Source organism: Protopterus annectens, chromosome 10.part0 (assembly GCF_019279795.1).
Source record: "Protopterus annectens isolate FY-2018-M chromosome 10.part0, PAN1.0, whole genome shotgun sequence".
Lineage (NCBI taxonomy): Eukaryota > Metazoa > Chordata > Ceratodontiformes > Protopteridae > Protopterus > Protopterus annectens.
Genome location: NC_056744.1, coordinates 368,648,238 through 368,665,266, shown reverse-complemented (window position 1 = coordinate 368,665,266; position 17,029 = coordinate 368,648,238). Strand labels below are relative to the sequence as shown.

The 17,029-nt window shown below is 41.2% G+C and overlaps 1 protein-coding gene and 1 long non-coding RNA gene across 3 annotated transcripts in view; one reads left to right on the top strand and one right to left on the bottom strand.

Moving 5' to 3' along the window:
- Positions 1-17,029, bottom strand: part of LOC122813133 (phosphodiesterase 4D interacting protein) — a 1,898,306-nt gene that overhangs the window by 987,629 nt on the left and 893,648 nt on the right. The window lies entirely within an intron of this gene.
- Positions 1-17,029, top strand: part of LOC122813134 — a 218,752-nt gene that overhangs the window by 100,277 nt on the left and 101,446 nt on the right. The gene's annotated exons all lie outside the window — the stretch shown is intronic.

Sequence of the window (17,029 nt, the reverse complement as noted above, 5' to 3'; positions counted from 1 at the left end):
TGACAGCTTTCAGCAGGCAGCTGGCCTAGCTTCTGAGTTATTGTCAAAGATAGTAGCATGCCTGGAGCATACAAAATAGTATATACACACAAAGACCCCCCCCCACTCTACTATAGAATATTTACTGTGTGGGTACCTTAAACTTCCTGTAATGGAGGCCCATGGGATTTATGCAAATGCCCCCTTAAGAACAAGTGTTTCAGCTACACAACTTTAGAATGTCCACAACATTTTACATTTTAAGTCTTTATGGATACACTCAGGCCATTAAAGCTAGTTAGCTGTGGACATGCATGTCCTGACTTTTAATTGATGTCATCAACACAGCATAAGTAAATTTTCTGGTTATACTTTAGAAACACAGGGCTTTTAAACACAGCTGATGCCCATAAACAATAAGGTGCCTGCAAAATATCCCAACTAACTTCCAAACCACAGGGTAAAAAGGTCAAACAGACAAGCCATTTAGTAAAAACTAAGAAAACAGAACCAAGCCAGAGTTTTCATCGTATGACAATACCTTAAACCCCCTGTAATGAAGGCCCATGGGATCCATGCAAATGAGTCCTTAAGGACATAGTGTGTTCCATCTACAAGGCTACTGAATACATTCTAAAGCATCAGCTGGCTTTAGAAAGCCTGTATTTCTAACGTATAGCTAAACAATCCAGTTATGGTGTGCTAATGGTGTCAATAAAAAGGCTAAAACATGCAATTCCACAGCCAGTGGGGTTTGGCTTTATTGGCCTGAATGTATCCATAAAGACTTAAAATGTAAAAAGTCATGGGCATTCAGAAGCCATACAGCTGAAACATTTGATGTCCTTAAGGGGTCATTTGCATACATCCCATGGGCTCCATTACAGGTGGTTTAAGGTATCATCACACAATGAAAACTCTAGCCTGCCTTGATTTTTTTCTTGCAGTTTTTACTGAATGGTTTGCCTGCGTGACCTTTTGGTTTGGATAACACACACTAGTATCTGACATCTTAACTCACAAAATAGTGCAAAACAAGATTCAGTGTAGTGCTACTTTCCTGTATTTCTTTGTTCATCACATTTTCTGCCATGTGCAAATAACAAGATAACAGCTTGCTGTGACTGTCAGGTTCGCAGTACCATCTTGTGGCAAAGATGAAGAACTACTTAACACAGCCATGCTTTCTGGTACAGTGTATTTTGTTTTGGAGGCTGTGAACATCCCAAAAGACCAGCAGCAGAACTGAACTGTGAGCTGTGTTAAGAGAAATATTTAAGCTCTAATTGTGAATGAACATGTTGGTTAACTACCTGCTCTGTCCAGTCATACTGTTAACCCTACAGTTGCCTGTGTCCTGGATGACATTGGTGTGCAACAGGCAGTTTACTTATCCACGTAAAACCAATTAAGTGAAAACTCTGTAATAATTCTCTAAGAGCAGTAATGATGGACACTGTGACGCCCATGCCCTGGCCCAGCAACACCAGTGAGAGGTGTCTCATATAGGAGGAAAGGATAAAAAATATACACAGTAAAGTGCAATTTCCCTTAAGAGCACACACAGATCACAGTCCGGGGCTGGTTGCTCCCTTGCTGTCCAGGTCCCCAATAAAACTCCTCACTGGCACAGCTATAGGGTCCAGATCTCAGCCTAGTGGGCAAGCCAAAACCTCCAGTACCCTCTCTGTCCAACCAGTGCTTCATGTCCCTGCCCAAGTAGCTGACACACACACACACACACACTTTAAAAGTTTATACAACCACACAAACACTCCTGGGGAAGGCTGGCACAGGTTCTCCAGCTGTGCCCCTTTTTCCCCAGACGATACGGTAGTACCAGCTGCTGCCACCCACTAATATTTATCAGCTACTCAAAAGCCATTAAAGGGGGTCCAGTTATTACTGTGTAATATTATTATTCAATTGGTAGTACAGCTAGGGCTATAGGGCTAAAGCTATTGAAGTGGCTTTGTACAATTTTACCAAAGGCATGCAAGTACGCTAAAGAGCTTAAATTATCTCTACAAAAGCAGCCACAGTTGAAAGAGTTTAAAAATATTTAATAAATAGTCAAAACACAAGACAATACTTTTTACTACACAGTGCTAGTCAAGAGTTCATAGATCACAGAGAAATACTTAAAATAATTCAGTAGTACAGTTCTGACATCGCAGAAAAACACAGTCTAATCTTTCTAGTTTCTAGCTATTTCTAAGAGAAAACACAAGTCTAAGATAAACTTACATATAGAGCAAGACAGTGCTGGTAAGTTGGATAGTCAAGACAAAAATGCTTGATGCTCTTTGATTCTGTTTTTAAAATCCCATTCCTGGTTCACATTACATCATTCTTCCCACTTTCCCGGGTTCCTAGGCTAAGAGAAACTACATTTACATTCTTCACCTCTGGGCAGAATCCAGAGCAATAAAGGACATTTATGCATGCAAATTCTGGCCATTAACTCTGGCTTTAAAACAATAGCAAGAATTCCTTCATCTAGACTGGCTGGAGCTGTGTTTACATCAAAGGGTCACAACATGCTTTACTTGGTCAGTAGAGTGCACTGTTACATTTTTTCATTTCCACATGTAACACTATTTTTACCATTTAAGACAACAAGCCTGTGGTTTACATTAATATTTACAGATGACAGAATTGTTGAGATAATTCTATCTGGCTAGGCTGGCAGCCTTCACCTATCTTCACCGACACAACCTTCAATAAAATCTCAGTTTTCTGAACACACTACTGTTCTCAAACAAGGTGACAGAAATGGCTAGGGACAGCTACACATCAAGTGTGATGCATACATTATTTGTATATTTGTTATTATGAAAGGACAGAAAAGCAAGCTTTTACAAAATGAATGCTTCTGCTCAAACTGCACAAATGAAAGGAAGAAAAATCTATTTAATTGTACAGGGGAGCAGAGAAATGCAGGTGATCTTAGTCCTTCCACAGAATGAAAGGTTCTGTATGTCAGCATTTATCAGGCAATATGCAACTGCTGCAAACAGCTGTTAAACTCCACAGGTTTATATCCTTATCATATTCTAGGGAACACGACTATTTAACCCTGCAAAGTGCAAAATGGCTACCTGTCACTGCCAGAGACAGCTTACCACTAAATACACTCATATTTAAGCTACTGCACCTGAAACATGGCCTCTCTATTTGAAATGATGAAAAAGTGAACCCTCATCAGTTGGCTGTGTGCTTCTGACCAAGGAGTACTTACCTTTAGGCATATCTCACATTTAAACTGACATTGGGGGAAGGGACAGAGATTTTATAAAGTTGAAATCAGCTAGCTGAAACAGTCCACATGCAAGTATTAAGAATGTGAACATCTTAAAGAAATGCTTAAAGAACACACACAAGATTCCTAGAAGCTTACATGTTTTGGGATAAATAACTGAATGAACAAATGTTTCATTCCTCCATTACTCTGAAACTGTCTGACAGTGTGTTTCTCAATGTTACTCTTTTATCAACTTCCTGAATGGCTATTATTTTAGTTTTTGTTGATGCATAATATTATACGTGTATTTATTTCTGCTTTGTTGATTGGGTAGGTGGACTTTTTCAGCCACAATCCCGGTACCAAGGCACAAAGCTGTACAAACATTTTGAAGTAACATTTTGTACCACAATGTTTTACAGTAATTTTATAGAAATACTATACAAAACTTGTACCACACAAATTGCAATCCTTTTACAGCTGAAAATGTAGTTGAAATCATAAAATAAAATAGTAGAAGATAAAAAGTTGGAAATACAGATCTATTGCAATAATTTATGATAATCAGTACAGATTCTAGCAGCTGAAATATATATTTTAGTCTTAGTACCAAGGTAATTGAGGATATTACCATTCATTAGTGATAAAATTAATAAATACTATTTTCCAAAGTTCATGTACTGTAGCAATAAAAATGTACATCTGATCCTGTTCTCATCGGTTCATATACTCCACCAAATATAGATAAACACCAGCAGACAATCAAATATTCCTGTTTAGTACTAAAGACAAATCTGTTTCTATTTACATACCTACATATGGATAGTTTCATCTTAAACTTAACCTTAAAGTTATTTTCCAGTGTTTTCTAATCTTACCTTATTATCAAGGCATGTGGTACAAAAACTGCCGAACAGCACCTTTTCCATTAGGAAGCATTTTCTTGTTGTAGTAAAACAAGAAAAACACTTTTTAAAAATAAGATTTCCACACACAAGACATCACTGAGGAAAAACAGTAAAATGTAACCTTAGTGGCATCTATGTAGGAAAAATGTGTGTTACATCTGTAAACTTTAATGAGCATACCACTGCACATGTACGAAGGTTCCCAGTTAACGTCAACTGACGAAACATATATTATCCTAAAGTAAAGACGCAGTACTAAATACATTTATTTGGGGAATGGTTTAATAAGAAGTTTATGAAGTTTTGTATTAAAAAACACCACAAATGTAGAACTGTAAACAAGTGTAAAATGCATTGTGAAAGTGGAACTTGACACATCAACTGCAGCAATGTACAGTAAACTCTCGGTTAACCGGAACTCAAGTAACCAGAAAAAAAGATGGAAGAAATACAGTAAAATTTTTGTTACACTTTGTTCCACCCACCGTGCAGAAACATACCATACATTTTTAGAGTTTTAAAAAGCAAGACAGAAATAAATTTCCTCTCTCCCCAACCTAAGAACAAGTCAAAACCAAACAAAACATATAGTGTTCACTATTAATCAGGCCTATTTTTAATAGTAACTCTCAAGCAACCAGAAACTACAGTTATCCAGCATCTACCAATCCCCATGGGTGCGGGTTAACCAAGAGTTTACTGTATATCCTAACACTGAAAAATCAGTTTAAAGGTTCAGGTCATGGGAAATAGATAAGTCTAGGAGGTGATGTGTTTAGCCTTATATACTTGTTTACTCCATGCAAAGTTCATATTTTTATGTATATTTATGCTTTTTTTCTGTAGCTCCTTTTGGCCTGGGTCATGTTTGAAAAGTACAAGGTAAACAGATGGAATAAAATAAAAGAAAACAAACAAGTATTTTTAAAACATCGTGATGAAGGCAAGATTTCTGAAACCAAAAACTTATAGATAAGACTTCCTACACAAGAGTCTCAGAACAAGACACAGGATAAAAAGTACTGAAGTGTTAGTTCGACCTCAGTTGTAGAGAAAATCTGGAAAGGATTTCAAAATTTCTTCACATCTATGAATTGTTTGAGACACAGTGACATAAGTCAGCTTTAAATAATGGAGGAAAAGTAAACTCCAGGAACGACTACACAAGTAGAGGCCATAAAAATGGCATCACATCTGAAGAAATGACTGTGGAGAGTTATTTATTGCATTTGTGGACTGGGAAAGTCCACTGGGCCTAGGATGAGCCCATTTTCAGTGGAGGCCCGGGGAGAAAAGCTCCACAATATTACATACAAAACAAATTAAAAACAGTAAGAGCAGCAACAAAACGATCCAAAAACCAGCAAACAACGGACTAGACCGAAAGAAGTTTAATACCAAATATAATTTAAAATTCACCACAATCAAAATAAGCGCTTTCGTTTGGCGCCTGCCAAACTTTTTCAAACAGTTGTTGCATCACTTCCTGTAGATTAAATAGTATCTACTCGTGATGTAAGCAATAACAAATAGATTCAAAATAAAGTTAAAAAACAACACATATCTTATAAATATAATTTCCATTAAACAATAAATATACTGTTAAACCAAACATTTTATATCCGCCCAGACTCAAAACCTGATACTCATTTATATGATAATAAAGTATTTGATCAACAAATATTTCTATCATTTATACATATAACATTGTAATTCCCCATTTGCGCAAACAGAACAACTCGGATACCCAAGTTCATCAAATAAAACAATAGTAGTTTTTTTAAAATGTTTTTTTTTTTAAATAAATATGTATTGTCTATTTCATAAGCCCATTTTTGAAAAACCTGAACTTTCACGGATTGACTCATTTAGTCCATTCAACGGTAAACTGCGCACCAATTATGTCACTGAATAATGGTAAATAAATAGCCATAATAAATAAAATAAATGTATGTAAATATAAATAAAAATAAATGAATAAGTATATGTATAAATCAACCATTTCAACATTACTCCATATATTTTTCTACTGTACATTTCCATAAAAATGGAAGTACAGTGCTCACAATATCGTTGCAAGTTTCATTCAAAAAAATTTTATTTTCAATGGTTTAAATCAACCATTCACTTTGATGTAGTTTCATAAACCTATTAATTACTTTAAAACTTACTTATAAAATTATGTATATATACTACAATATATTCGTATCACTTTTCGTCTTTGCATTAAAATGCTCAACTACAATGTATAAAATACTTTATATAATAAATACATAAATCTGTTAAGATATTATATATAAAAGTGTGAAAAAATAAATAAATTATATTAGTATACATTTCCTTAAATAAACATAATTTTACATATAATTTATAATTAATAAAATTAAATATAAAATAATATTAAATGTATAACCAATAATTATTAAGTAATTAAATGCTTAATTTTTCATTAAATTGAGCGAATTTACGCTTTTGGTTTCTTGTTTTTGGTTTACTGCACTCCGTTTGGTTTTATTAAGATTCCTTGTAAGCAACACTTTTGCTATGATGATGTCAGTTTTCTAGTGAGCATTACCCTTAGTGACATCAGAGTAGGGATAGGATGACAATGTGTCATCAGGCAGTTTTCCAGTGAGCATTACCCTTAGTAACATCAGAGTAGGGACTGGATGACAATGTGTCATCAGACTTAAATGGAAGCATCATCAGGCAAGGTCAATTATGCATCCATTAAAGTATATCGACACATCTCATGCTATTTCCAACAGTAATATTTTCAACAGATAACAGTAAATTTATTTGGTAAGTGGCTTAGTAAAATGTTTACAAAGCCTGTCATTAAGAAATTTTACAAATATGTATGGAATGATAGGAACTGAAATGAAATTGCTGCTTATGCCGCGTTTATATTACGCTGTTGAAACTCAAACTGTCGACAGCGTAATAATCGACATGAAAATGTTGAAACCCCCGAACATCGAACACATACAAAAAAAAAAAAAAACACCCAAACACAACACAAATTGTTCTATGCAGGGGCAAGCCTCCCTGCACCCCCCACACCCTCCGCTACTTAAATATACCAACTCCGAGATTGCACTACATTGCAGTAAACGGAAATCTTCCCTTACGGAGATTTCTGTTTACACTCGCGATGACTTTCGCTTTCGACATTTTGCTGCCGACAATATCAGCTTCGATATTGTCGGCCTTCGACAGGATGAAGTAGACCCTTTATGCCACTATGTTCCGTGGAGCATGCATGAATGCTGGCAAAACTGTTTAAATAACCAGTGAAGCTGACATTCTGCTCTAATTTCACCCACTTCTTATAACTGTCTCTTAAGTAGTTGCAGATATTTTACTTACTTACTTATTTTACATCAGGCACTTTATCCAGACAGCTGTCTGATACATAAAGAACACAGTTTAGTTTCCACAAAAGTTACTGCTATTTTCTTTGGAGACTCAGATATGGTATTTATACTGAAAGGAAGAAACAGATATTTGAACAAGATAAAATAATATTTCTGTACTTTTTTTGTGTTTCTCAGCCAAAACCGACCGCTGGGTACAGATATCTTTCAGTAAATATATGCATCAGTTATTCCAGTAACTCATCCTGGAATATTCTTCCCAAATTAGAAAGATCATCTCCTTGGGGGGGGGGGTCAGAAGGACCATCTCTTCAGGGGGTTTGGATTAGAAGGACCATCTCTTCAGGGGGTTTGGATTAGAAGGACATTCTCTTCAGGGGGCTGGGATTAGAAGGACCTTCCCTTCAGGGGGATGGGGTTAGAAGGACCATCTCCACAGGGGCCTGTGATTAGAAGGATCATCAACACAGAGGGCTGGGATTAAAGACTATGCAGAACAGTAGCGGATTGCAGATGTCAGTGATGGACTGGGGCACATTGTCTATCCTCACAGGTGCAACTTGTCCTTCTTATAAATCCTAACAGATAACAATGATTGTGTACTGCACCCTGCAGTAATGTCTCAAATCCTATACATGTATGCAAATTATGCCTGCAGTGACAAAACTGTTGCCTGGAGTGAAGTGGGAAGAAAGCACCCCATATCCTGCAAGCAGTAGAGTTGCTCCCTACATGTCTTACTTACTACAGCATCTTCAGCGAAAGTGCAGCTCATAAATTAGATGTTATGTGATCCTATCTCGCCTACATTCTGCACTGATGGGTTCGGAGCCGATCCCTCGGCTCCGACTCGGCACGCTTATGCTATAGAGCGAGGCCTCTTATTGGCTGAGCTATCTTTATCCCAGGATGCACCACCACTAACCCCCCAGATCTCGTTTGCCGCTAACAAGCTTAGACGTGGTCTCAACTTGGCTGGGCTAAGTACTAGTTATTTAGGCTTTTTCCGGTCACAAAATTTCCTTACTTTGAACCCAAAAGCTGTTTTAACAGCTATTGTTGTTATATAAGTGTGATTGGTTAATTTCTGTTGAGAAATTCGTGATTTGTTTAGTCAGGGAAGGTTTCCCGTTTTAGTTAGAGGGGCCTTCCCCTGTTGCTTTGCTACTAGTGTCTCTTTCTTGGGTCAAGTACCCGTTTAAGTTAGAGGGTCTTGACTCTCTTTCTCTCTTTCTCTGTCTGTTTAACTGTTTAGTGCTTAAAAAAAAAAATAAATAAATAAATAAATATATTTGTTGAATTTAACTTTACCTTTGACTAAGTTTAGTATTTTTCACTTAGATAGGTTCTGTGGTAAAACAGTTATGTCTAAAGAACACAAACCCTCCGGGTTTAAGAAGTGCACGAGGTGTGGTTTTAAAATGTCCATAACGGACGACCACTCCTCGTGCGTCTATTGCTTAGGTGCCAAGCACCTACAAGAATCGTGTAGTGTGTGCCACGCTTTCTCATCAAGAGTCCTCCAGGAGAGGAAGAACAAATTAATCCTCAAGGGATTAATCAAGCCTTCCTTCGAGGAGGCTTTATCTTCCTCTCCGTCTCCTTCTAAAAAGAAGAAAGCGTTGGCTCCGACCAGTCAGTCGGAACCGACCACTAAAAAATCTAAGCAGACTTCTCCATCGGCTCCACGGACCTCGGAGCCGAGGTCGGAACGGTCTGCCTCGGTGCCTCCAGCCTCGACTCCTCTGGTTTCGGAGCCGAGGTCTGGGGCATCGAGAGGCGGGTCACCCTCATCGGCTCCACTGATATTGGAGCCGATAAGGGTTACCGGCTCAGACTCTTCCCCCTCGGAGCCGAAGTCCTTATTGGCACCGAGGGAAATTTCCTTGAGATCTTCCTCGGAGCCGATAGTTGTTGAGTCCTTTCAGAGCCGGTCCCCGAGCCCTTCGGAGCCGATGGAGAAATCGGTTTGGGCCCGATCGGTATCCTCTAGATCATCCAAGATGTCTGATTTGGACATCGACAGGGTGCTCCTTCGACTCTTCCAGTCTCCGGTGTTCCAAAAGCTAGTTTCGGCTCCAGCCCATTCGGCTTCGGAGCCGATGGTCCACTCCCCTACTGTGGTTCCTCCTCCAGCAGCTTCGGCACCGTTGGAGCCGGTGCTGGTGGAACCTGTGGAGGTGTTAGGGTCGGGCCCGACCCTTGCTCCAACTCCGGCTCTTGGGTCGGAGTTCAGTACACGGACTTCTTCCTTCGCCCTGGGGAGGCTTCGATTGATGCTTTCGGTCCCAAGTCTCCCTCTTGGTCGTCGGCGGGAGTGCCGTCCACTGTCGTGGCCACGGAGGTGGGACCCTCCCAGGATTCTGGTGGTCCCGCCTTCAGGGCTATGAGGAGTGCATTAGCCAAATCTTCCTTGGCTACCTCCACGGTTTCCCCAGCTCCTTCCCTGCATACGGAAACTGGGTGGGTTGGCAGTCCCCTGTCCTTAGACAGCAGAGCCCCGGGGCCTCAGGTTACCCCGCTGGGGTTTCTCCCCTCCTGGAGGTCCTTCTGAAGCCTCTTGGAAGAACCCCCAGGAAAAGATCGTGCAAGAGGAAGCACGTTGACTCCTGATGAGTCTCTAACATCCGACACTGATCTCTATGATGCAGAGGGTCCCTAAGTCGTCCTCGGATGATGTCTCCTTTGCAGACATCCTTGAAGCCCTAAAACAACGAGGCGGCTGGCAGTCCAAACCTCCCTCTGCTGATGAGTCGGTGTTCCTGAAGGCCTTCGGGCTCAGCCCTCCACCTCCTGGGTGTCTCCGCCCTTCGATGAGCTCTTGGATTTGATCTGTCGAAGGGCGTGGGAACACCCAGACTCTGTGGAACCGGTGCCTGCTCGTCCGAATGAGTTCCTTCGCCCCTGAAAAGAGTTCCTAACAAAGGTGTGGCTGTAGATGCTTTGGTGGTGGCATCTGCTACCCAGCAAGATGTAGCAGAGGCTTGGCGTCCGTCCATCCTCCTAACAGGGAGTCTAGGAGCATGGATCGATGCGGAAGCGCACCCTCAGTTCAGCGGCCTTTACACTGAGGTCCTTGAACTACCTTACACACTTTACCAGATTTCAGAGGGATCTGATTAAGGAGCTATCCGATACCCTCTTGGGTAACCTGCCTGAGGAGCTGGCCCAGGCGGTTGGCTCTCTGCTGGCTACAATGTCGTCCATTTCGAACTCGTCCATGAGGCTCATTTCTTATGCGGCCGAAGGCGGTAGAGCGCAGTACAGGCATTGCTGTGCGGAGACAAGCCTGGCTCCGCCTGTGTCATTTCTCGGAGGCCTTTAAGTCTTCCTTTGCCGACGCCCTTGATGGGTCCTCCTGTTTGGACCCAAGGTAAAGGACACACTAACCCGCTGTGAACAGGAGGGTAAGACTCTGACTGCCGTAGGGGCACGATTTTCCACTCCCTTTCGGCCTTATCCCAAGGCTAAAAGAGGAGGGAAAATGTGGTTCCGTAGATCTCAGAAGCCTTACCCCTCTCAGCAGGAGGATTCCCCTTCCAGAGGCAGAGGAGGGGGAAATTCTTCCGGAAGACGCTGTCCCAGAGGCGGCAGAGGCCCTCGTAACACTGGAGACCGCGAGTCCTTTCGTGGCTCTTCAGCCTTCCATAGTCCCTGAGGGATTGCCCGGCTGTGCAGCTCCGAGCCAGTCGGTGTCTTTTCTCGAAGCACCTAAAGGCCTGGGAAGGTATCACTCAGGACCGATGGGTGCTTCGGATTATAGCCGGAGGTTACTCCATCCCATTCTCTCATCCCCCTCAGCCCAGAAAAATCCGGACCCGCCACCCAGTCAACGGGATATCGCAGCCTCAGAAGTTTCAAAGCTGCTGCAAAAGGAGTCATCCAACGGTCCCGCAGACCAGATCGGATTAGGGACTTACTCAAGATTCTTTTTGGTGCCAAAAAAGACCGGGGACTTGAGACCCATCTTGGACCTCAGCATCCTAAACCGTTCAGTCAGAAAGTCCAAGTTCCGAATGGTCACCCTACAAACCATTCTCCCATTGCTGGAGAAGGGTGTTTGGATGTGCTCCATAGATCTCAAGGACGCTTATTACCATATCATGATACATCAAGCGTCCAGGAGACATCTGCGCTTCAGCCTAGGAGGCAGTAATTTTCAGTTCCGTGCGCTGCCCTTTGGTCTCACCACAGCCCCCAGGGTGTTTACCAAATGTTTGGCGGTCGTGACTGCTCACCTGAGAAGTCTAGGATTCCAGGTGTTTCCGTATCTAGACGACTGGCTCCTAACTGCCACCTCCAAGCATCTACTATTGCGGAGCCTACAAGCCACTATATCACTGGGCAATTCCCTTGGAATCACCTTCAATTGGCTAAAGTCTGTGTTGCTGCTATCTCAACGCATAAGATTCATAGGGGTAGAGATAGACTCAAACCAAATGCGGGTCTATCTACCTACAGACAGGATACTAACCATACAGGCTCAAGTTCGAGCCTTACTTCCCAGATCCAAAGCCCCAGCCAGAATGGTCCTGCAGCTAATAGGATCCATGTCCGCCACGGTTCTTCTAGTTCCCCTGGCAAGGTTACACATGAGAATTCTTCAGTGGCTTCTTTCAGCTCAGTGGTCCTTCCAGGAACTCCCTCTCAGTCACCTCATATGGATCACGGAATCTTGCAAGCGGGACCTTCGCTGGTGGCTAGTGCCCTCCAACTTGGATCAGGGGCGACCCTTTGTTCTACCCCTCCGGCCATTTTGACCACGGGCGCCTCCCAGGCATGGGGTGGGGGCATTCCCGGGCAGGTCAGTCCAAGGCAAATGGCACTCGGAAGAGACTTTGCTTCATATCAACGTCTTAGAAATGAGGGCAGTGCTTCTGTCCCTTCAAGCCCTTCACGATTATCTCCCTCAGGGCGTAATTGCTGTTCACTCAGACAACATGTCAGTTGTCTGGTACCTGAACAAACAGGGAGGGACCAGATCCTATCCTCTTTGCAGAGAAGCCATGAGAGTTTGGGAATGGGCAGTCTCGACCAAACGCTTCCTAGTGGCTACTCACATACTGGGCAAGTCCAATGTGATAGCCGACAGATTGAGCAGAACCATCCTCTCTCCTCACGAATGGTCACTGAATATAACAGTGGCAAATCAGATTTTCAGCAAATGGGGAGTTCCGTGTTGCGATCTCTTCGACTCCTCTGAATGCAAAGTGCAAAGAGTTCTTCTCCTAACCCGGCTCCGGGAAGAGCCCCATGGACGCATTAGTCCATCCTTGGCCCACCGGCTTGCTTTATGCCTTCCCTCCAGTTCCTCTCCTTCCCAGGGTGATTCAAAGGCATCTCTCTTGGGGAGCAAAATGATCTTAATTGCTCCTTACTGGCCTCGTCAAGTGTGGTTCCCCTATCTTCGGAGACATACTCTGGAAGGTCCATGGTTCCTGGATCAGATCCCAGACCTACTTGTTCACCAGTCGGGACTATTCCACCAGTCCCTACACACCTTAAAAATTGACGGCTTGGCTCCTCCTCTTCCGGCGATAGTCAGGAGTCATACATTGGATCAGATGTTGTACACATATTATCTTCGCCCATAAGTCGGCTACAAAGAAACTGTATTCTAGCAAATGGAAAAGATTTGCTATTTGGGCTCAACTCCGGGGCCTGGACCCCATTTCTATTCCCGTAGCAGAAGTACTAAAATTTTTGACTTCTCTTTTCAATCAAGGCTCTTCAGTTTCTACCATCAAGGTACAATTGGCAGCAATCTCTAATTTTCATGAATCCATAGTCCCACCTTTAATGAGCAACAGATTGTGTAAAACCTTCTTGAAAGGTGCTGCTCTATTAAGACCTCCGATTTCTCATCCTGCACCTCCATGGGATCTCGATATAGTGTTACGCGCCTTGACTTCTTACCCCTTTGAACCGGCAGCTACATGTGATGTAAAGTTCTTATCATGGAAGACAGCCTTTCTGGTGGTGATTACTTCTGCCAGAAGAGTATCAGAGCTTCAAGCTTTGTCTGTAAAACCCCCGTACTTGATTTTTCACAAAGACAGAGTATCCCTCAGGCCAAATCCTTCCTTTGTCCCTAAAATTTGTTCTAGTTTCTGCTTACAACAATCGTTAGAGCTTCCAGTTTTTTTCCCAAAATACTCTAACAAAGCGGAGTTCATATTCCACACACTAGATGTCCACAGACAGTTACGTTTTTATTTAGACAGGACCAAACAAACAAGGAAAACAGATCAGTTGTTTGTATCCTTTGCAGATAACAAATTGGGCAAAGCTGTCACAAAGGTCACTATTGCCAAATGGATCAGGGACTGTATTACTCAAGCTTATTTTTTTTCTAACAAAGAGCTTACCACCTCTGTCAAGGCTCATTCTACAAGGGCTATGGCTACTTCGATAGCATTTCATTCTAAGCTTGCTATTAGTGACATTTGTGCTGCGGCTACATGGTCTTCCCCGCACACCTTCATTTCCCACTACAAATTAGATGTGGCATCTAGAGGACGAGCTTCATTTGGTTCCACAGTGCTCAGGAGTGTTTTCCAATGAGCCACCCGGGATTTAGGTGCTAGAGACGCTGTCCCATCAATGCAGAATGTAGGCGAGATAGGATCACATAACATCTTTTAGTTATGTACTCACCATAACTTCAGATGTTTGGGATCCATCTACTACATTCCTAATAACCCACCCTCCTTCCCACTTCCTTGGAGATCAGAGGATATCAGAAGGTCCAAATCCTGTTGTTTCATCTTGAAACATCTAACAATGTTATATAATCTAGTTGTGCATGTGTGCATGAATGCGGACAAACAAGATCTGGGGGATTAGTGGTGGTGCATCCTGGGATAAAGATAGCTCAGCCAATAAGAGGCCTCGCTCTATAGCATAAGCGTGCCGAGTCGGAGCCGAGGGATCGGCTCCGAACCCATCAGTGCAGAATGTAGGCGAGATGGATCCCAAACATCTGAAGTTATGGTGAGTACATAACTAAAAGTTAACCCTATTTGACACTGTGCTATACAAGACAACCAAAGCCCCTATGGGGCTATATCATAGAACAATTCATTCCATGCTCCAGCCCGTTTGTGTCAGCAGTGCATACAGTTGTAACTCACATACACCAGCTGTCACTCCTAATACTAGAAAACTGTCTCTGAGAAATCTACCCAATGAAACTGAACTTCCTGGATAAAGCCCCATTTCTGAAATCCAGTCACTAATGTACCTCTCCTCTAACTATATGGGCTGGTTCAGGTCATAAGCTCATCTTCAAAATACACCTTAAAACACTCACATCATCTGTCATTAGCATAAGCCGATGAGACCTTGTTTAATGTCTCATCTGTGGAACAAACTCTGCACATAGTGGTCTTTCAGTGTGCTCACCACTGGTATTTTAGTTAAAATAACTATTTTTATCTGCGTTCAGCTGCTTAACTGTGCAAGTAGATGTTACAGAGACATCACAGATGTCTTTACCCAAAGCAAATAAACAAAATTGGTTACCTTTTCTGGTATATTTGTATGAAGTTGATAAAAATACAAGCTTTTGTGTTATTACTGATTCAAATGGTTTCACTGTTTAATAGGATCTGCAAAACACACTGGCAGAATTGGGAACCTTGTCAACAAAATTCTGAAGCCAGCTATGGAAAAAGAAAATGTGTGTCATATAAGTAATGGTTTTATGGAAAACCAGGCTTCTTTATATATCTATCCGGCAGTTCATCTTGGAAAACGTATTTGGCTGATGTTCAAAAACACAAACAAAACATGAAAAAACTGCAGGTCCATAAATCTATTTGTGGCATGCAGGAGAAGTCAAAGAAACAGCAAGTTTCCAGTGATTAAAAGTTTTCCATGACAACTGTAGTATTTTACAAAGTTCAAAAAAAAACATTAAAAAGCTAAGGCTGTTTTTTCATACATGTGAATATAGTCCCAAAGAATGGAATACATTTCAGTTTATTTCAATGAACTCCTTTAAAAAAATCTAGACACACCTCAGGTGAAAAAATAATTCTTAGAAGGAGAAAAGGCAGCTAATAAATGGGTTTGGAGAAAAAAATCCAACTTTTCAGTCAGTTTCATTACATTTTCACATTTTACATACACTAAAACATTCCAAAACAGGTAGGATATGTGAAGGAATACAAGGTTTAATTCTTGACCTACATAAGAATATTTCTAGTTTGCAGACTTGGAAAGATTACTCCAAAGTAGCTTTGCAAGTTGAATGCAAGATCTCAGACTGAGGTAAAAAAAAAAAAAAAAAAAAAACATTTGCACATGACAGCTGAGCAGATGCAGGGATTTCCTATCAACAATGATAATTACTCAGGGATGGTTAGACCAGAAAATGACTGTGTGTGTGTCTGTTTGGGGGGGGAGTTACAGGAAGAACAGCCAAGATGAAAGTTGAATAGGTATGTAGAACAAATATGCAGGTAGGGAAAGATCAGTAGATAAGCAAGGGAAAGGTTCATAGAGGATCATTAAAAGCTCTAAAAAAAACCAAAAAACAAAGGAAAATGGCTACGCTGACCTGAATTTTGCCAAGGACATCAAGTTTTTAGATAGGATGACCAACTAACCTGTAAAAAGATGACTGTAATACAAGTAAAAAGGAAAATTTCCTGTTTTTGCATGTTTTTTCTCTCCGGACCTTTTACCTTTGCCCTCAAGGTCACCAGTGTTAGGATATATGTTATATTCACGCCCATTCACTCTCTAACTAGTTCCATTCAAGTCTGCACTTGTATATACAGTATCTTGATGCTAATTGCCTTACAACCGCAGCAAGGAAAACAATAAAGAAAAATCTCTAACTTGATGGTATTAGAAAATAAACAAATGGCTGCAGTAATATTTCCATGAATGTATATGTGGTACTACTACATAAATGTAGATGGACAAGGTCATGTTTAATCCACTATCACTTTCCCAGGTCTGGAGGAATGCATCCTAGCCTGGCTGCTTGGGTAACTGACACAGCAGCAATAATTAGATGGTCACTGTAGTTACTGTAAATGTAGTGTATACTAAAAATAGTAGGTCTATGAGTGACACGTGGTAGGATTTGTATTTGTCACCTTTAAATGCTTATTAAAAAGGAATATGTCATAAGGACTGTACGCAAAAGTGCATCTTTGCAGATGTCCGACATCTGCAATAGGGTGGACATACAAGTTGGGGCACAAAGAATATGAAGAGAGAAAAAAAAAACAAGACAATGGCAGAAACATAGCTAGCATACCTCAACAGCCCTGGTTTTCACAGTTTTAGTCTGTTCTTCATAAATTTTTTGGTTTTCTGGGAAATAATTGAGGATTGAAGTCAGAAAATAATGACAGACATTTGAGTTTCAGACTTCATACCCTTCAGAAAATTTCATGCTAATGCAAAACCTGTTATTCTATCAGCTTACAAACTTTATAAAAGAGAATTAAATCTGTCTCTGTTTTTGGGCCCATGTCCCCCATTATTTACGGTTTTGTCCAGAT